Below are 21646 nucleotides of genomic sequence, written 5' to 3'. Positions count from 1 at the left end.
GGTTGCTTGTGGCTGATTAGTAGTGCCATCTCATAGCCTCTGATGTTTTTGGTGTTCTCCATATATAACAATAAATGTCTTATTATACAGAGACGATCATCTATATAAGCCCTAAATTCTATTTTGAGGCCTGATGGTCCCGGTCTGTTCTGTTTGACTAATTCGTGAATATGAAAAGTTATATTTCTTGTTGAAGAAGTCATATTGTCCAGCCTTAACCTATGTAAAGACTGTACCCTTTGTGCTGTGACCAAAGCCATCAGCATGACTGTTTTATGCGTCAGTTTTTGCAGGGGCAGAGCTGTTGCTGGAGACCAGTTCCTTAGCAACGTTAGGACAATACTCACATCCCATATTTGAGAGTACCTGGTTCTTGGGGGATTGATATTAAAAATTCCCCTCATAAGTTTGGTTACCAGGGGGTGAGTCCCAACAGAATGACGCTCTGATCCTCGCCATAGATATGCTGAAAGGGCACTTATGGCGCAGTTAATGGCACTGTAACTGAGCTCCTCATCATAATGGAGGTCTGCCAGGAATTCCAGAACAGACGTTATGTTCATCGAGCTGTAAGTGATGTTGTTTCTGTGACAATATATCTCCCATTTCCTGATGTATACCAGATATTGTTTTTTGGTGGACTGCCTGTGAGCCGCTGAGATAATGTTCAATGTTCGGTCCGTCAGTCCCAGTTCCAGTAGAGGTTTCTTTAAACTCTACAAATGAATAAGTTTGTCGTATTATGACATGGATGGCTATCCCCAGTTACGGGATGAACCAACAAATCTGGTCGTTTCAGGATGGTGATACATGGTTCTAAGACCATGTCGAGTATCACAGGGAACCATGGTTTAGTAGGCCAATCGGGCACTACCAAAATACCAGACGCGAGTCTTGTTGTATTTTGCGTAATACCCGACTGATGAGGCAGAAAGGAGGGAATGCATAGAAAAACAATTTCCCCCAATGCAGCGAAAAAGCATCTATCGCTGATGCCCCAGGGTCTGGTTCCCAAGAAACATAGTTTGGTAACTGGTGATTGAGTCTAGATGCAAATAGATTAATATCTGGTGTTCCATACCGTGCTACAATATCAGCAAATACTTTTATATCCAACATCCATTCGATGTTTTCATTGAATTTGCGTGACCTGGTGTCTGCCACTGAATTTAGGTCACCTGGTAGGTAAGTAGCTGATATCCAAATATTTCTCTGGATACACCATTGCCAAATTGTATTAGCCGGATTGTCACATGATGTCGATTTGATTCCACCCATATGGTTAATATATGCCACCACGGTGGTATTATCAATCTGTAGTCTAACATGCTGGTGTAGTAATGATGCCTCCTGTGCATTCCATCTACCTCCACAGCTGGAGCTGGAATTGGTAGCACCCCAACCAAGTGCACTGGCATCAGTTTGTAGCACCACTGAGGGGTTGCTGATAATGATAGGGCTGGAACAATGCCGAATGTTATCCCTCCACCATTTTAATTCCATAATTGCTTTGATTGGTAGCGTCATTGGTCTGTCGAAATGACCAGCATTAATTTTGAGTGCTTGTATTTTTGCCCTTTGTAAATTTTGATAATACAAAGGTCCAAATTGTGTGGCTGGAAAGCAGCCACTTTTTTGCCAATCACCCTTGCTACCAATCTGATAGATGGTTCACTGCTGTCCATGAGGTTGTTGCAGGCCTCAGTTAAGACTGTAGCCTTGTCCTTTGGTAAAGTCACCGCCATGTGAACTGAGTCAATAGTGAACCCCAAATAATCCATTATGGTGGAAGGCGTTAGTTTAGATTTAACTGGATGGATGATAAACCCCAGTTTCTCAAACAATTGTTTGGTGGCTGATACAGCTAGTTTGGCTAATTCCAAAGTTTAGCCCACAATCAATATGTCATCTAGATAGGCCATGATCATATGTTTTTGTTTCCGAAGAAACGCTAGGGCTGGTTTCAAAACTTTTGTAAACAGCCTGGGGCTGATGTTAAACCATTTGGTAGAGCTCTATACTGTCAGTGCTGCCCCATCCAGTTGAATTTTAAATAACGTCTGTGATCAGTCCGTATAGGCACTGAATAGTAAGCATCTTTTAGGTCGATGCTGGCCATGAAGTAGCCTGTGGAAATCAATTGTTTGGCAGTAACAAAGGTTTCCATTTTGAAATTAATATACTCCACAAATGTATTCAATTTGGTCAAATCTATGATGATACGACAACCACCATCTTTTTTGTTTTTGGTAAAGATATTAGATACAAATTCCAGAGAATCGTGTTGGGTTTTTTCCATAACCCCCTTAGCGTGGAGTCTCACCAGTTCAGCATGTGCTTCCAATTTTTCTTTTCGTGAAAGTGCGAACGTTCGGTTCGGTACATGCTGAACTGGGGGTTATTTTTGTGCACAAATTCAATGGTATATCCCTGAATACTGTTTAGGATATAAGTGTCTGTTGTTAATGCACTCCATGCCTCCCAAAAGAAGTGCAATCTCCCACCGATATGTGTATTATCCACACTTCCTATAATTTGTAAGGGACCAGACCCACCTACCTCCATGATTACCAGTGGAAAGTTTACTTCTTCCTGTGTAGTCTTCGAGGAGGTTGAGGCGCCGGTGTCTGGGTTTGGGTTTGGGGTTTGCGCATTTTCCACGAAGGCCGGTCTGGGCCATGGCCTAAAAAAGACCGCTGTCCTGTATGTCCGGCCTTTGAGCTTTCACCAGCTTCGGATTGTCTTGCTCTGCTGGTGGGTGCGTAAGGGTGCTGTCTTTGAGTGTAGGAGGTCCTTCCTGTTGTCGCCTTTATGAGCCCCAGGGATTATGCCTCCTCATCGAGCTCCTTCTTTCTCCTTCCTGCACCCCCTGCACACTTGTTGTTTGTTCAGCAAACCCCTCTTCAGGGTCAGCCCAGAATTGACCCCCAGTACACCCCTCTGTCGAGGAAGATGCACTGTGCAGCCCTACGTAAGGTGCTGCTGTGGGTGTTTTGTATAACCCATGGTGACTAGACTCCATCTCCCGGAGTCTGTCACGTTGGAGCATCTGCTCCATAAGCCGCTCCATTTGGCCCCAGCAACGCTGGTCCCCGCGGCATTTCTTGCAGTCCCACTTGTCAGAGTCAACGGCTCTGTTCCGTATAGCTTTCCCGCCCGGCCGTGGTGTTGATCTGGCCGGCGTGGGTGCCAAGTCGGGCACAGCTGATCCCACTCACGGTGATCTGGTGCCGTCAGCCGCTGCTAGCTGCCCGCAACTCCGCGGTTTTTCCAGCCAGTGCAGCCCTTGTGGACTCTTGTCCATAGTTTCCCCTGTAAGAAACAGACACGGGAAACAAAACACGACCGCAGTAATTCCCTTACCTGTCGGTCTTGGTTTTTAAAAACTTGCCGCTGCAGGGGAATGCTCCCCCCGCTTGCCATTTTGACTTGTCAGAGTCAAAGGCTCTGTTCTGTGACGAACGCTCCACCCCGCCTGTCGTTTCGCAATGCGTGGAGCGATATGACACGCATGCGTCCTGGCGGGTTCTTCACGTAGTCACTCACGTGACTCCGAAGTAAAATAACTTTAGCTACCCAATATTGAAAAACAATGTTTAATCTTAGCAAAACAACCGAGGGAACTATAACTATAACTATGGCCATATTAACATTTCTAGTGCATTAATGGCTTTATTCACCTTCACAAGGACTTCGCCAAAATTGCAAATGAGCTTTGTTTTCAGTGAACCATTGTAATTGTTTGGGCAAAATGGGGAATTCCTTAATATGTATCTTTGGCAATTAAATTTATTTGGGTTCCTTTGGAATTTAGTTCAGTTTAGGTTACTTTAGAGATACAGCGTGGAAACAGGCCCTTCGGCCCACCCAGTCCACACTGACTAGCAATCCCCGCACTACCCCACACACACTAGGGAGATTTTTTATATTTATACCAAACCAATTTAGGGTGGAAGATTGCAAACTTCACGTGGTCTGCCCTGTTTCGACGAATGCAATCAACCTGGCGTGCACAATCAAATAAGATCAAATAGAACAAGTTGCCCTACAACTTTAAGCTGTGCACACCATACGCAAGAAAAAGATCAAACCAATTAACCTGCAAACCTGTACGTCTTTGCAGTGTGGGAGGAAACTGAAGATCTCAGAGAAAACCCACGCAAGTCATGGGGTGATTGTACAAACTCCGTACAGACAAGCACCTGGAGTCGGAATTGGACCCGGGTCTCTGGCTCTGTAAGGCAGTAGCTCTACTGCCTATGTAGGGATAAGTTATGATTATATTCATAACTTATCCCTGTGCCTCCCTAATGTTACAATATTATAAGCATGTTTACATGATAAAATTCCTTCCACTTATACTAGGCAAGGTACATTGACCTTCGTCAGTCAGAGTATTCAGTATAGAAGTTGTGAAGTAACGTTACAGTCATGCCTCAGCTTCCTGTGCTCCAAGGAATAAAATTCTAGCTTGCCCAACATCTACCCAAGCCCTCAAGTCCTGGCAACATCCTTGTTAATCATTTCTGCACTCTTTCCAACTTAACAGTATCCTTCTTATAGAATGGTAACCAAAACTAAACACAATACTCCAAATATGACCTCATCAATGTCTTGTACAATTGTAACATAATGTCCCACTTTCTATAATCAATATTTTGACTGATGAATGCCAATGTACCAAAAACCTTCTTCACTATCCTATCTATCTGTGATGCCACTTTCATGGAACGATGTACCTGCACTCCAGGATCCCTCTGCTCTACAACATTCCCCAGGGCTCTGTCATTCACTGCGAGGTCCCTGCACTGATTTGATTTCCCAAAATACAACCCCTCACTCTTATCTGCAGTAAACTCCATTAGCCATTCGAAGTGTATAGGAAGGAACTGCAGATGCTGGTTTACACCGAAGATAGACACAAAATGCTGGAGACACTCAGCAGGACAGGCAACATCTCTGGATAGAACAAATGGGTGATGTTTTGAGTCAAGACCTTTTTTCAGACTGAGAGTCATGGGAGAGGGAAACACAGAGATGAGGAAGTGTATGGTTTAGAAAACAAGACATCAAAGGGGATGTAGATCAAGGGAAATGTAGAATATGTCATTATTAGCTAGAAGAAGGTCAACAGAAGCATATAGAGATAAAATTTAAGCAGGATAGTCAGACTGGTCGGAGAACTAGGAAAGGGAGGGATGGAGAGAGAGGGAGAGCAAGGGTTACTTGAAGTTAAAGAAGTCAATGTTCATATCACTGGGATGTAAGCTGCCCATTGAAATGTGATGTGCAGTTACTCCAATTTGCACTGGGTCTCACTCTGACAGTGGAGGAGGCTCAGGATAGAAATGTCAGTATAGGAATGGGAGGGGGAGTTAAAGTGTTTAGTAACTGGGAAATCAGGTAGTTTTAGGTGGTCTGAGCAGAGGTGTTCAGCGCTCAGGAGGTTCAGGAAGTGAACACCTCCGCTCAGTCCGCCTAAACCTACCTGATCTCCTGGTTGCTAAACACTTTAATTCACCCTCCCATTCCCATACTGACCTGTCTGTTCTGTCTCATGTCTTTCTCCATGGTAAAAAGTGAGGAGAAATATTCATTGAGGACCTTGTCCATCTCTTATGGCTCCACAGAGAGATGACTGCTTTGGTTTCTGAGAGACCCTATTCACACTCTCCTTACCTTCTTTCCCTCAATGTAATTTCCTGGCACAATCTCCTCATAGCAGACAATGTAATGAATTTGGGGTAGATTACCTCTCAGCATATTTTCAAACTTCACTATTCCAGATGCTTTGCTATTTGTTAATTGTCAGATGGTACTTTCAATCCTTTCTTGGCTGTGGTAGCTCTGAGGTTGAACCAAATAGTGTGCTTTGGGATGCTGGCAATGACACCTGGTTCAGAGGCATAATCTCAGTTAGATTCTTTGAAGTGCTCTATCCAGCTAATATCAACTAGCTCTCCATCTTTGATAAGCTCTCCAGCATTCTTGGTTGTCAATGGGATGAGCGCATGGGTATTTGGGCCATAAGTGTTCCTGAAGTAAATCCTGGTCAAATTGGAGAGACCAGGACCCTAAAATTGAGTAAAGGCTTCTGGGCTGCGAGGCCATTTGGTCAATTTAAAAGTACTTTCCGTAGAATTGGAACAAGCTGCAGAATGATGCCAGTTTGTCTAGAGCCTGGATCAGAGCTGCAGGAAGAGAATGGGAACATCTGCAGACCCTGACAATTAGGTGCAAAATTCATAGAATGGATTGGATGAATGCAAACCAGAAATATACATTGTAAATAATGTTGCAAAGCTTTACTTTGCTGAATGGTGATTGGATTAGGTATTGAGCCTTGTCTGGTTTTCTTGCATATCAGGGCAAATGTTGCGATGTTCGTTTCCTCTGAGAAACACTGTTTGAATACAATGTATTAGCCACTGTATTATTAGGTTAGGGAAATGTCTGTTATGTATGGGGTTAATCGATATCTGTAATTGGATTGTAAAGAGATCACCCCCATGTGGTTCAGCCCCTAGAGGTCCGGGGTCCTATAAAGGTCCGCTACCACAAGATCCTGTGTCGATCTTCTGGGAGAGCGCTTGGGACTGCATGACCTTCTGGAGTGTCTCTGCATGAGCGAGGCCAAGAGGGGTTGGTCAGGCAGGTACGAGGATCGAACCCGCGGTGGTTAGGTGCAGTAGTGGGAACTGTAATTGTGTTTTGTCAAAATAAAGTTTAGATGCGCAAGTGCTTGACTCAGTGATTTTTGACTGAAACTGGACTGGGGGGAAGCTTAGAACGAGCAATTTACACTGACAGCGCTGAAGAATCCATGCATGCTCTTGAAAAGTTAGAATAATTTGTAGTTAAAATAATTTGTTCACAAGTCCATCAATAACTCTACTCCTATAACTTGTGAACCTGTGAATGACCCTGTGCAGAAGCGAGGACCTGTCGCACTGGTCCCTGGATTTGGAGTCCACTGCATGGTCCCTGGGTCTGGATTCCGCTGGCATGGGTTCAGTTCCTGTGTCCGGAACATTGCAGTGAGATGTTGATCTTGTACCCACTGACCAACCTCTGATATCTGGAGGTGGAGCTTTACAGGCTGCAAATTCCGTAACATCCCTATCACACAGCGTAATTTAAAAACTGTTAACAATTATCCAGAACTATAAAAATTGAACAGTAAAATAATAAAAGGCTTCCAAGGAACATAACACAATAGAAACATTAAAATAAAACTTTTTTTTTGATAGGTAATCCAAAGCAAAATATAGCAAACGTTGGAATTCCGCAATAAAAACAGAAAATGCTAAAACAGAGATAATGGTTAATGCTTCGATTATACTTTATTGTCTTATTACCTAGGTAAGTGAAATTCCTTTGTTTGCATACAGTTCAGTACAACTCTTCCTATACATAGACAGAATCATACTTAAGTACAAGCGTGTAGGAATAGTAGATTACACCAAGACAGTCCACGGGAGCGCCAGATTTCTGCCACCATTTTGTATGATGTTCAATGACCCATCATCAGATTTTCTGACCTTTGCGATGTCCCGGAATCTTAAGGAGACACAAGGAACTGCAGATGCTAGAATATTGAGTCAAACACAAAATGCTGGAGTAACTCAGCAGGTCAGGCAGTATTTGAGGAGGAAATGGAGAGCGATATTTTAGGTCAGAAGAAAAGACCCAATCTGAAAAGTCACCTATCCTTTCTTTCTACAAACACTTTGTGTTTTACTCCTGGAATGTTATCTCCCTTCTTCTCACAACATATGCTACCCGAACTGTTGAATAACCCAAGCATTGTCTTGTTTTATAATTTTAAACATTACCTTACCTACCCTTCAGTCTCCTAATCTTTAGCGGCAGCAGCAGCGGAGACCCGACTCGGCCCCGGAACCGTGGCGGCGGCAGTGGAGACCCGACTCTCGGAGCTGTGGCGGCGGCAGCGACCACCCGCGGAGTTTGAACCGTCGCCTCGGCGCAGAGGGAGAACAAAGAGAAGAGACAGAGACTTTAAGATTTTGCCTTCCACCACAGTGAGGAGGTGTTTGGTGAACTCACTGTGGTGGATGTTAAATTTGTGTTGATTGTGTGTTTTTGTCATTTTTAATTATATGTATGACTGCAGGGAAACAACATTTCGTTCAGACCGAAAGGTCTGAATGACAATAAACGAATCTAATCTAATCTAATCTAATCTTTTGCCCTCATTGGATTCGATAGCATCTCAGATTTTGGTTCAGGATCAAAGAGACAATTATGTAAATCCTGGACTCAAATGGCTGAATACAGATGGTTTCATTTGGAACAGTTAATAATAAATTTTATTTATGGGTGCCTTTCAAGAGTCTCAAGGACACCTAGACACCTAGCCAACAAGATGCAGCCCATAATGTTCTTAGGTTTTATAGTATTTTATAGGTTTTATAGGTTTTATAGTATTTTTTTCTCATAAGTAAAGCATTAAATCCACGGTGAGTATCTGTAACCAATTGAGGATTTGGCTTTTCTTATTTCAGAGACATATCCAGACCAGTTCTGAAAGCTATTGCAACTTAAAATCATGAAATGGCCCTAAAGTGCAATTTAAACCACTTAGACACAGTAATCATAATATTAAACATAGAAAAGGTTCAGGCATGTCGGAGTTCTTTTGGAAGTCAACTACCTTCTGAAACTAGTAATGATATATATTGAAGATAAATGCCTTTTTCAGTGCAAGTCATCTGGGCCCAATGGTAAATCAATCATATGATAAAAATTGATTGCTTCCCAAAAGGGAGAAAATGTTATTGAAAATCCAATGGCTGGGGATGGTACATCATTGATCACTGTAAGTAATACTTCCTGAAACTGTTTTTAATCTTTTCACTGGGGCTTCGCTGATTAGTCTATTCTCAGTGGTGAGTAATGACTCACATTTTCTATTTTCCAAATCAATATACCATTTACCTTTTTGCTACAAATATACTTCATTACTTTTAGTGACCTCAGATCACTTACAAAGGTAGTTCAAATGCTCTGTGTAAAGCAGGATTGCAGTAATATAATAGCACAAATGTTCCAGTGTAACTAGAGAGCAGTTGTTTACTCCTGTGAGCAGGTAGATTTGAGAACAGACAGGGATGAGGCTGCATTGCTAAATCCACCAAGAATTGCTGGCTTTTGGATTTTACCACAGCATGTCACGTAAATCATCTTACCCACAGAATAGGTCAAGTCATCTTTGTCCTAGGTCAAGTCATCTTTGGCTGCAGCATCAATTGTTTTTCCTTCCATCCTAAGGTTTGGGATGGGTCTACGTGGTAAGAATTTCACATGGACATCAATGACATTGCCCTTGCCCACCTTCTCACCATCAACATAAGGGAATGGGGGAGGGCAAGTTAAAATGTGGGATAGGTGCATAATGTCCTGAAACACTTTATATCTTCCACAAGCTCGTCAGGAGTGTGACGGAATACTCTTAATTTTGCTGAATGGGGGCTTTTCCAACAATGGTTAAGAACTTTGACTTAAACACAAAGTGGTCCATTTGATTGTCATCTGTTTATCACCCTAAACTTCACTACCTGCTTCACCAGCTAAGTATGAGGACAGTGTATACCACCTGCAGTATGTACTGCTGCAACTTGCCACTTGCCACATTTGAAACACCATGATTTTGTTGACTCTATCCAAGGTGAAGGGCAAGGTCTGGGACCTCCTGGTAATACTGTGAGAAAAGAATGCAGCCACTTCCAACGGACATGTGTGCAATGTGGCTCGGATATCTCCCACTGTACAGTCTTTGCTGCTGTATCAGAAGAATTCTGTTTGTCAACACTTTTTAAGGAATTGTATCAGCTGAGCAGAGCTCAGGCAGTGCTGATGCCTGGGATGTGGACTTTCTAATGTTGCCAATCTCTGCACCATCTGCTACTGCCACTTGATGAAGACCTGCATTAAGTGGGAGTTTATTTTTATTTTTCTGGATGCTGGGTTTCTGTTAGAACAAATTGTTGTTGCCTCAATCATCCAGTCAATGGAGACGAAGACACTGTATACCCATGCCAGGGTGTTGGGCATTGTCATGGAGTCATAGATTCATAGTCATACAACATGGAAACAGGCTCTTTGGCCAAACTTGCCCATGCTGACGAAGATGCCTCATCCACACTAGTCCCATCTGCCTGCGATTGCCCCATATCCCTCTTTGAAATTTTCCATTGATGTTAATGAAATTAATGTAATGATCGAACTATACAATATTGTTGAGATTTAATTTCCAAACATCGGTTTCTGAGTAAATCGACTTTGCTGTGTAATCGACTGCTTGCTGTCCAGGCATCAGTTCTATTCCACTTTAACTAATTGGCTGATATAGTGCTGCTAAAGGCTCTGTTAAAATTCACACTTCTCTCAGCATGTACAGCAATGTAGTTAACATCTGTTCACATTTCCTCTAGAGCTACTTCGTGCTTCCAAGTTTCCAGGTGAAGCTTCCTGGAAAGAGGTAAAAGGTTGAAAGTTGGTACTCCATAAGAATCTTCATGCAGCCATATATGTACTGTAACTGACTGAATCGGATGGAACTGTTCTTTCAAATTTTGTGAACAACATCAAATTGGAAGAGGTGCATTGTAGCTATGTAATTGTCAGGTAAACATGAGATACGGGTGTGTATGTGTGAAGGTCCACACTTTAGAAGAAAGAATGAGAAGACTGAAAACTTTTTTGAAAACAAGGGACTAAATGGGGTAGAGGATTTAGGAAATAGATTGGATGAGCACCCACCCCCAACCCCCCTCCAAAACATTATCTCAATCATTCTGAGAGTCCGGGGAGAGAGAAACTAGAGGCATGAAAAGGTGCAGAACAAATCAGAGCCGGCACCAATAGCCAATGAGCCCACAATGGTCCATTGTTGACTGTGGAAGAGGTGATAACGAAGGGATACGAAAACAGTGAAACTAGTAGGATGACAATGGTGGGTGAGGGATGGAGAGAGAGGGAATGCAAGTTAATTGAAATTGGAGAAATTAATATTCACCGCCACTTGCAGAGAAGATCAGAAGTAGGGATCGTCAATTTATTTAATGTGTATACTAAATACCAAAAGAATTCTGGTGGATCTTCCTTCCCAGAGAGTCATTGGAATGTTGATCTTGTTAAGACGTGGAATGATTGAGGTGACCAGCTGACATGTGGTTCAGGGGAAGTTAGACAAACACGCAATGGAGATAATATATTTTAATTTTAATGGGGTTAGATAAAAGTGTGCTAGAAAGAAATTGGTGTGGATGATTTACATCGCTAGGAATAGTGGGCCTGATGACCTGTTTCGGTGCTGCAAATAATACGGAAAACCTCATCATTAAACTCTCTTCATCTAAACATATTTAGCATAATCAAATGATAAAAAGGGACTTTCTTTTTAGAACTCCTCTGCAGTCTGGATCCCTCGCCGTGACGGCTACAGAGGGAGCTTAATTAATAGATTTCTGTGCAAAAACAAACTATTGGAGGAAGTCAGCGGGCCAAGCAGCATATGTGGAGAGGAATAGAGAGGTGTCATTTTGGGTTTGATCTCCTGAGTTCCTCCAGCAGTTCGTTTCTTGCTCAAGATTCCAGTATCTGCAATCTCTAAAGCTCTTGCCATTGCCAAAATGATTTGATGTTCCCCAAGAATCCATTAGGATTTACCTGGCACTATTGCCTTGGGATAATAGACTATGATATTGGTCACCTTTATGCATTGGAATTGTGAGAGTTCTACCAACACTTTCCCAGAGATGGGGAATCAAGAACCAGATGACATAGGTTTAAGGTGAGAGGGGGGTGGGGGGAGATGGGAGTGTAATAGCAACCTGAAGTACAGCTTTGTCACACAGAGGGTGGTGGATGTATGGAACGAGCTGCCGGAGGGGGTAGTTGAGCAGGTAGTATTGCAATGTTTAAAAAACATTTGGACAGGTACATGGATAGGGCAGGTTTAGAGGGATATGGGTCAAGTGCAGGCAGGTGGGACTAGTGTAGATGGGACAATAGACAATAGACAATAGACAGTAGGCCATTCGGCCCTTCGAGCCAGCACCGCCATTCAATGCGGTCATGGCTGATCATCCCCAATTAGTACCCCGTTCCTGCTTTCTCCCTATATCCCCTGACTCCGCTATCGTTAAGAGCCCTATCTAGCTCTCTTTGGGACATGTTGGTCTCTATGACTGTATGACCACCAGTTTGGATTCTACCACCATTGCATAATGTAATGATAATACATTGTTGACTAATCCTAACAACACTAGTTGCAATAGCGCTGGTGGCAATAGCCGAGAACGATGCATTGAGATGAATATCAGTTATACTGGTTGAGGGTTTCTAAATTATGCAACGTACTGGAAGGAGAACAATGTGTATTAAAATAACGCCTTTGGGTATCTAAAATCTACCAAGTGCCAGAAGAAAAACAAGACGCCTGGATTTAATGACTCATTTGGAATGACAGGATTGCTCACAAAGCCTCACTTCCTCTGCACTGCACTTGTAGTCAAATTACAAGTTTTAAGGATGCACGCAGTGACACACAAAGGTTTCTCCTGCAGCCCTTCATGAATCATTAGCTAGGATTGCTAAGATGTATTACTATTTGCTGTGCAAAGCACCTTTAAAGTGTCAATGTGACAACAAATATTATACTGTAAGTTGCCATTTGAATTTATGCTCTGCTTCAGTGTGGACAGTAGAGAAGCACCAACAGAGTGGCAAGGTCAACCTAATGTCACTGTTCATGTGGAAATAAATACATTGGGAAACCTTTTTGCGGCACACATACTTGTATCACTTATTTGATAGAGGATAAGATATATATAACTTGGATGAAAATGTAGAGGGTTTTGTTGCAAAGTTCACAGATTACACCACAATTGATGAAGTTATGTACAGGTGAAGAAGGCTGTGACAAGATGCAGCAGGATATACCTGTGGATCAGTTACAGATATGGATGGAGAAATGTCAGATGGAGTTTAATCTTGGCAAGTGTGGGGTGCTGCACTTTTGGGAAAGCCTACAATAAATAGCAAGGTCCTTAATAGTATTTGAGTGCCGAGAAATCGTGAAGTCAAAGTCCATAGCTCTCTGGTAGTGGCAACAGTAGAAACAGAAGTAGGTAGAAGGGTAAAGAGAGCATATTGCATGCCTTCCTTCATCAGTGCATTGAATAGAAGAATCAGCATGTCATGTTGCAGCTTTATAGGGCTTGGGTTAGGTTGCATTTGGAGTTCTGTACATTTCTGATTGCCTCATTATAGGTAGGATATGGAGGCTTTGGAGAAGGTGCAGAAGAGGTTATTCAGAATGCTGCCTGAATTAGAGCATATTAACTGTAAGGAGAGGTTAGACAAACCTTTATTGGGGTTTTCTGGAGCACTGGAAACTGCATGGAGATCTGATATAAAATTACAGGGACAAAGATAGGGTAGGCAGTCAGAACCTTTTTTCCCCAGGGTGAAAATGTCAAAGATTTGAGGGCATAGCTTTAGTGAGTGGAGCAAAGGTTAAAGGAAATATGTCGGGCAAGTTTTTGCACAGAGTGGCGGGTGCATGGAACGTGCTGCCTGGTGTGGTGGTGGAGAGAGATACAATAGTGACATTTAAGAGGCTTTTGCACTGACCAATGGACATGGAGGCATATGGATCACCTGCAGACAGAGGAGATTATTTTTACTTGGCATCATGTTTGTCATGAACATTATGGCCTGAAGGGCCTGTTCCTATGCAATACTGTTCTATGTTCATTGCTTCTATTGCACTTTTGCATAAACTACAAACCTTAAAAATGCTTGAAGGACAATTTTAAGGGCAGGTTTATAATTCAGTGTTAGTCCATTCTTTCTCGTTACACATTTAGGTAGACTTGAGCCCAGGAATCAATGATTGGTCATTTAGCCCCTCAAACATATTGTCTTTTGGTATTTTCATGAAGTTAAGGGGGACTGAGGAAAGTTATAGCAGGAAAATACATGTGTTGGTTGGGGAATGAAAGAAGGACCTGCGTCCAAAAGTTAGAATTGAGCCTTCAGGACTTGGAGTTAGGAAATGTCTCTGTCAATGTCAGTTGTTAGTCTTGAATTCAACTTTGTTAACCAAATATATTAGGCAGGATGGAAAAGGCAAAGCATATGGGGTCTGGTCACAAACTTATGGTTGTGGTTTTGTGGAAAGTATACGGAGTCTGGTCACAAACTTGTAGTTTCCACAATAATCCAACAGTTCGTTTTATTCTTCTTCAGTAAATAACCAGACTTCTAAGATAAAACTTCACAGATTGTTCTGGTAAGTACATTCAAGACTTTAGGTGTTAACTTTTCTGTATAATTTGCACTGGGCTAAATGGCTTTCCAATTAGTTGCTCTGTTGCTTCAAACTTGTCCCTGTAATGAAGATGTTGCAAGTAAGCAAACTATTTTCAACTAAGTCAAGCATTTAGTGTAAAACACAGAGATACTAAGGATACGTGAGCTTACAAGCATCATTTTCAAGTTCTTTTCTATTTTTCACTGGAGAAAACTTGTATTTCGGAAGACTTTCTTAACTTCGGCAGATAACCTTTATGATGTAAATATGATGATAAACATAAATGAAACTGAATGAGAGATTACTCAGCCCTCTGGCTCAGAATCATCAATCATACGACCAAAAGATTTCTGACACTTAATTCAGTGGGAAAACGTGTCAAACTTTAATGTGTGCATCCTTTTGGAAAGTTACAGAGAAACGGTTAGTGTTTTTAGTGCCTCAACATCAAACAATCCTGGCCCAGGGTGGTAATATAAGTTCCTACTGGTCTTGCATAAAATCATCCTGCATAAAATAAAACAAAATCCTGGAAATCGCAGAAAGGGAGTATTTCAGGTTGATTTTTTCATCAGAACTAATGTAAAGTCTTGAATAAATGAAATAATGCTAATGATAGCTGTTTCGTTATTTTATTATTCATACCTGATAATGTTTCAAAGCTATCTCAGGGATGAAGGCCACACTGGGTCAAAACATTATCCTTCTGCTCTTATTAGCAGACCCTGTGATTTTGTTCTATTGCAGATTCAACCCCAACGTATTTAATTTCCTGAGGGAGGTGAATAATCACAGGTACTGTATAACTTCCAAGAAGATTAAGCTCCATGAATTTTCTCCTTGACACTCGATGGTAATTGGGCAAAACTCCAGGATATCAATCTAACATTACAATCCCCATTAGTCAATCCTGACCAGCCGTGTTTTACACATGAAAGTTTCACAATCTGAGTGGTACAGAAACGATATTGTTCTATCAATGACTGCATTTAGCCTTATAACCTTTGATCCTATTTTTAACTGTACATTTATCCAGAGCATTTTTAAAGAAAGTAATCAAAGTACTGTGTGTGCGTGTTTGTGTGTGTGTACGTGTTTGTATATGTGTAAATGTGTACCTGTGTGTGTGAACATATGTGTGTATATATGTGTGCGTGTGTGTTTAAAAGGGAAATATATATTATTAACTGATTTGTAGCTTCATAATATTGGCAAAAAATATATTACTATACTCTGCACATGTGACCAACTATTTCATTAGAATCATAAATTCTTACGCCTCTAAAATTACATTAAAATTAAGGACTGGTACTTTGCAACCAAAATAACAGAATTGTAATCAAATCCTTTACATTTGTCTGCATTATCTATATACTTTTAAAAGTGTGTGTGTGTGTGTGTGTGTGTGTGTGTGTGTGTGTGTGTGTGTGTGTGTGTGTGTGTGTGTGTGTGTGTGTGTGTGTGTGTGTGTGTGTGTGTGTGTGTGTATGTCTGGTGTATGGCCTTTGATTCGTTGGTCCGCCAAAACCACACACTAAAACTCTGAGATTTTTACCATTTCGCTAGCGATTTCACTTTTACATTCGCATATCCACTCCTCAATGAATTTCGTCATTTTTCTGTACACATTTTTAATAAGATCCTTCCCCCCCCCAACTCACTCATTTTTTCGCCTCCTGCAGTCCAGCGACCATAATGGCTGCTGCCGCCCGGCTCCTCCAAAAACGCTGACATTTTTCCCATTTCGCTAGCGATTTTACTTCCTCCACTCCCCTCCCCCCCCCCCCCCCCCCGGCCTGGCTCTTTCACACTGGCCGAAGCCAAAGATCGCCTGCTCCCCCCGCTGCTTTTCGCCGTCCTCACTGGCTTGCACTGTCCGAAAATCTCGCATGTCAATGGCCTGTCGGCACGCAGGCGCATTGAGGGTGTACGCAGTGTCTCGACGGGCGTACGCAGCGTCTCGACATCGTACGCAGCATCTTGACATCGTACACAGCATCTTGATGGCGTACGCCTAGCGCGTGGCATTGCGCGATGACGTCAGGCCGCCCCCTCCCTTTGCAACCGCGCATTGCGGGAACAGACCCAATGGGTCTGCACTTGGTCTAGTAAGTATTAAGAATGTGTCCTCCATCAGTGAAAATAAATTTAACATCAACCTTTCATAAACAAGAAATCTTCAAACTCCATTTCCATTCTTTGCTGAGATTGTTTAAGAAATATAATCAGTAAAATATTGGAGCTTTCACCATTGGTGAGAGATTTGCAAATTCCTTTGAGAAATGACTTTGAGAAAGTAAACCTTGGAAGTTACAGTGCATTTGATAGTCTGATTACAACATCATAGAAGAATATTGTGTTGATTTCAGCTGTTGATGGTTAGAGCATTGCTGCAGTCAGTCAGTTGTCATCACAGTTACAATGAAATAGATCAATTCATTTGCTCTCCTCAGTATGCAGACTACGAGTCTGTGGCTGCTGCAGGGCTCTGCATGAACAGAGCATTTTGTTATGGGATAAATCCACCCATTGTGATAACATGGCCTAGTAAAAAGAACAATCAAATAACTGCATATTCAAATTCACTGTGAATTGAAGGTACCTTGGAACCAGAAGTGTTTTTATGGCACAGATTGATAATTGTTTGAGGGCTCTTTATGAGTCTATAGGACAAAGGTGAACATTGAACTTTGAACTCTAGGTGGCAGCTTTATTTCACGCTAGAAGGATTCTCCTGCTGTATTTTAATGTCAAACACTGTTTGCAGCTATTGACATTGGCAAATAATGAATTGATGCTTTATCTTGTTTAACCTTATCTTACTGAACAGGAGGTAGAAAGCTCACGCAGAGGTGGGAGGAGGAGTGGGAGAGTGTGTTGGTTTAAATGTAAAGTGGCCAACCTATAATGAAAAGATTATTCACGTACTTCATTTTGTTTGATTATACCTCATTCAAACGTTTTGTTGTCAAGAGGCTGTGAAAGTATCGGATTTTAATTTGAGTGCACCTTAGGCCAACCAGGGTTAATGCCGTTGACGCCAGGTTTTTCATTTGAAAGGCTCGTAGTGTTAGGAAAAGCATCTGATCAGATGTAACATCATCTTGTATGCTTCTTAATAGCAGGTTTTATGACTCTCTACAAGACATTACTCAGTAATAAACCATCAATGTCAGCATCTCTATTTCATCCTCTACATGGCAATAAATAAGCCATTGATGGGGAAAGTCATGAACAGGGTAATGTTCTGTTTAATGAGAAGGATCATATTATGTTGACTATTAGGTGCGGGAATGAGAATGCAGGTTTACACCAAATATGGAGAGATTACCATAATTGCAGGAAACTATATTTGTTTCAAAAAAGAGACATTTTGTCAAGTGCTACAGTATTTATTCCCAATTATTCTTGTGTATTGTGTTGCAAATCATTACATTACATTGATTTACACATTGCTGTATTGACAAATAAGAACACAAAATCCTGGAGTCATTCAGTGGATCAGGCAACATCTCTGGAGGGCATAGATCTCCATTTGACCAATATGATATACCTCATGTCTGACAATTAATTTGTTTCAAAAATGTATTCCACAGGGCAGCAAAATGGTCAAAGGTAGAAATAGAAAGAACTTGTAGGTGACGTTTCAGGTCGGAACCCTTTCTGAAGAAGGGTATTAAGAAATAGAAAGAAGTCAGATAAAAAATAAGATACTTGTTCAGAAGGCATCAGGGATACATACACTGCCCATGTTTAGAAGTGAACATGCTTGTTACACCAAAGGCTGTCAGTTTACATTCCATAACCTGTGGGGATCTGCTATAGCTGACTGCCTTTTATCGTCAAAAAGTTTGGTTGCTACGTTAAATGAGAGTTGCATTCAACACCAACACCAAACTGGGGAATCCTCCACAAATTGTAAAAATTTGCCTTCTAAAATTTGTAGGGGTGATTTTTGATCTTATAACCCTCTAAATTTTAGTTTAGATTAGTTTAGAGATAAAGCGCGGAAACAGGCCCTTCGACCCACCGAGTCCACATCAACCAGCGATCCCCACACATTAACACCATCCTACACACACGAGGGACAAATTTACACTTATACTAAGCCATTAACCTACAAAACTGTACATCTTTGAAGTGTGGGAGGATAACCAAAGATCTTGGAGGAAACCCAAGCAGACACAGGGAGAACGTACAAACTCCATACAGACAACACCCGTAGTCGAGATTGTACCTGGGTCGCTGGAGCTTTAAGCGCTGTAAGGCATCAATTCTCCCGTTGCGACACCGTGCCGCCCCTGAACATGAAATGGACAACTGAAATCAAAATGATGTAATTATCAGGTTATCCTGAGCAATGCAGTACAATTTATGTGGTGACAATAAGCGAGTTCGGAATTCCGACTGGTCATGCCCAGGTCATAGGTAACTTGTGATAAACATTCTCGGCAACTGTGCTGCTGCATGTATACAGGCCTGCATTTCATCCATGGTCAGGAACGAACCCGGGTGTCCGGCGCTGCAAGAGCTGGTGAATTGCTGCTGGACCGTCTCTGTCCCCTGCCAAGTGTCCCATCTCTGTCCGGGGATGCCGGAGATGTTCATGGTGACCCTGGACTGACGGGACACCGGCCCGGAGCAGTGGCGGCCCAGGATTACAGCCAGCGCGGAGAAGAAGCGCTAACTCCAGCCCAACTCTGCCTGTCCCGCTGGGTTAACCGACAGTCCTGGACTGACGGGACACCAGTCTGGGTCGCCACTGCTCCAGGACGGTGTCCTGTCAGTCCAAGGCTATCTGTTAACCCGACAGGACAGGCAGAGTTGAGCTGGAGTTAGCGCTTCTTCTCTGCGCTGGCTGTAAGTCTGGGCCGCCACTGCTCTGGGCCGGTGTTCTGTCAGTCCAGGGTCAACCCGGACATCTCCGGCCGCCCCCAGACAGGGCTGGGATGCTCGGGAGGGGACGGGGACAGAGACGGTCCAGAAGCAATTCAACAGTGCTTGCAGCACCGGAGATCCGGGTTCGATCCTGACCATGGATGAAATGCAGGTCTGTATACATGCAGCAGCACAGTTGCCGAGAATGTTTATAGCGAGTGACCTTTGACAAATCCCATGTTTCCTTGCGTTTTTCGGAACTCGCTTATTACCTGCAGAGATTACAGCCACCCTATCTTTGCTCAAGGGAAGGAGGCCTAAAATTTAAAGGGCTTTCTCTAAGGCAGGCACAGCATTGCAGCATATTAGGGTGTGATGACATTGAAGGAAAACTTGGGGAAAGGTGTGGGGTTGACTTGTCGTCTTTGTATGTGGCGACATCATCAGCACCACTTGCATGCAAAGTAGCAAGTGACCACAACTGACTTAGAGGAAAGGATGCCGATCTCAATAGATAAGCTAATAATGGCAGATACAGATAGCTAAGTATTGACGCATTAGAGGGGACACCTTTTAAGTGGCATTTTTGGTAATTTGCTGCGGGCTAGAACCTTGTTTTTCTGGAGTTAAAAATGAAGCTCACAGTCCACACTGTATGTTCCACTTCTGTCAGCAAGGTAGAGATGAGCATTATCCACATTGATATTGCCATTTTGTGCATGAATGATACTGGAACAATATCAGCTCCACTACAGTGACTTGTGCCTGATCCAGCTTCTCAATTGGCATGACTTCAACAAGGGGCAATCCGTTTTGCTTTGAATCATGCACATAATAGCTTTTATGCATTATTTGAGCATACAAACCAGGTGCCAATTGGTCTCTTTTCTAGACTTGTCTTTCTTTTTCATCATGTGTTGCATTTTACAGTTTACAATAATTTCTCCTCTCTCTCTTTTAAGATGTTTGGCTGCTAGCAAACTTAAGCTCATCTGACCTAGCATTTGCTTATGCCAATTTATGTTTGATAATGTTCTGTGGAGACTCTTTGAAAGTGCTTAATAATTGTTGCAAGTTATTGCTCATAAGACTAGGTTAGGCAAGAATCCATCCATTGTACCCAGGCCCGGTCTGAAGTAGGGGCCTAACCTGAAACGTCACTTATCCATGTTCTCCAGGGATGATGCCTGACCCCGCTGAGTTACTCCAGCACCTTGTGTCCATTTTTAATCAATCAGCATCTGCAGTTCCTTGTCTGTATGTAGCCAGATCCTTATTAGTTACGACAAATATAAATTATTATTTCTTGTGTGGAATTACACTGTTACAACATTTCTGTTTGTAGATAGAAGCTCATTATCCTAAATGAAACAACATGGAATAAACTTAAAAAAAACATAATTTTTACAAGGATTAACTTTCTTTAAAATGGGGAACTAAACATTTTATGCAATGAGCAAGATTTACCACAATTAAGTGCTTCAGTCTGTGTAATGTTTGAATTGAGGTTTAATGTAGACTTGTTCAGACTGTGGTAAGCATTTGTTCTATGGTCTTAAGCCTTATTTTCTGGAATTTCAGGCAATAACATTGGTGAAATATTGTTATTCTGTTATTAATGTTAATAACGTCTGTTATTAAACATTGGTGTAATATTGTGTGCTGCTATTGGAGGAAGAAGCCTCTCTGGATCCGACAATGTTATTCAAGGCTATTATTTTCCAATCACCATGTCTCTATCAACATATAGGGGAGCACCTTTTAGTGGCAGAATTCATGAAAAGGTGAGATAGAAGGTTTGGATCCTTAAAAGTAATGGAAGAAAAGTGTCTTCAATAATAGAATTTGCCTTGTATCAAACAAGTTAGTTTAGTACTTTGGCACATGGTGGCGTCTAAATATTTAATGACACTAAGACCACCACAGCTATATAAGGTTAAGTATCCTCATTATTGTCTGAGCAGTAATCTGATACAGTAGATTGCAATCACATTATAGACCCATCAGATTTTCAAGTCATTGCCGTTTGTGCTATTTGAATGGATTGATTAATTCGGTGCTTCAACACTAAATGCTATAAATGCTTACAAGCATATGTGTGCTTAACATATTTGTAAATTAGTATTTTAACAGCACAATAATATTGTTGATAGGAAGCTTGGGTTTATATTGCACCATAAAACTTCAGTATATTTTAAAAATGGTTCAGGGAATATTAGTATAAGTATTGTAATGGGTCTTCGGGCTATTGCTATCATTGAATCCCATTGTTGGCCTCCTGTCTGCATCTTGAATTCATTGCTTTGTAACACAAAAATTCCTAACTTGGATACCCACTTTTAGATAACTCAATCTGTTGTTAATGATTGAATGTACATACACTTGTCTAGTGGGATGAACCGATTTAATCTCATACTGAAATTCCAG

The sequence above is a fragment of the Amblyraja radiata genome, chromosome 3 (assembly GCF_010909765.2).
Source record: "Amblyraja radiata isolate CabotCenter1 chromosome 3, sAmbRad1.1.pri, whole genome shotgun sequence".
In the NCBI taxonomy this organism is placed as follows: Eukaryota; Metazoa; Chordata; class Chondrichthyes; order Rajiformes; family Rajidae; genus Amblyraja; species Amblyraja radiata.
This window is presented reverse-complemented; position numbering follows the sequence as displayed.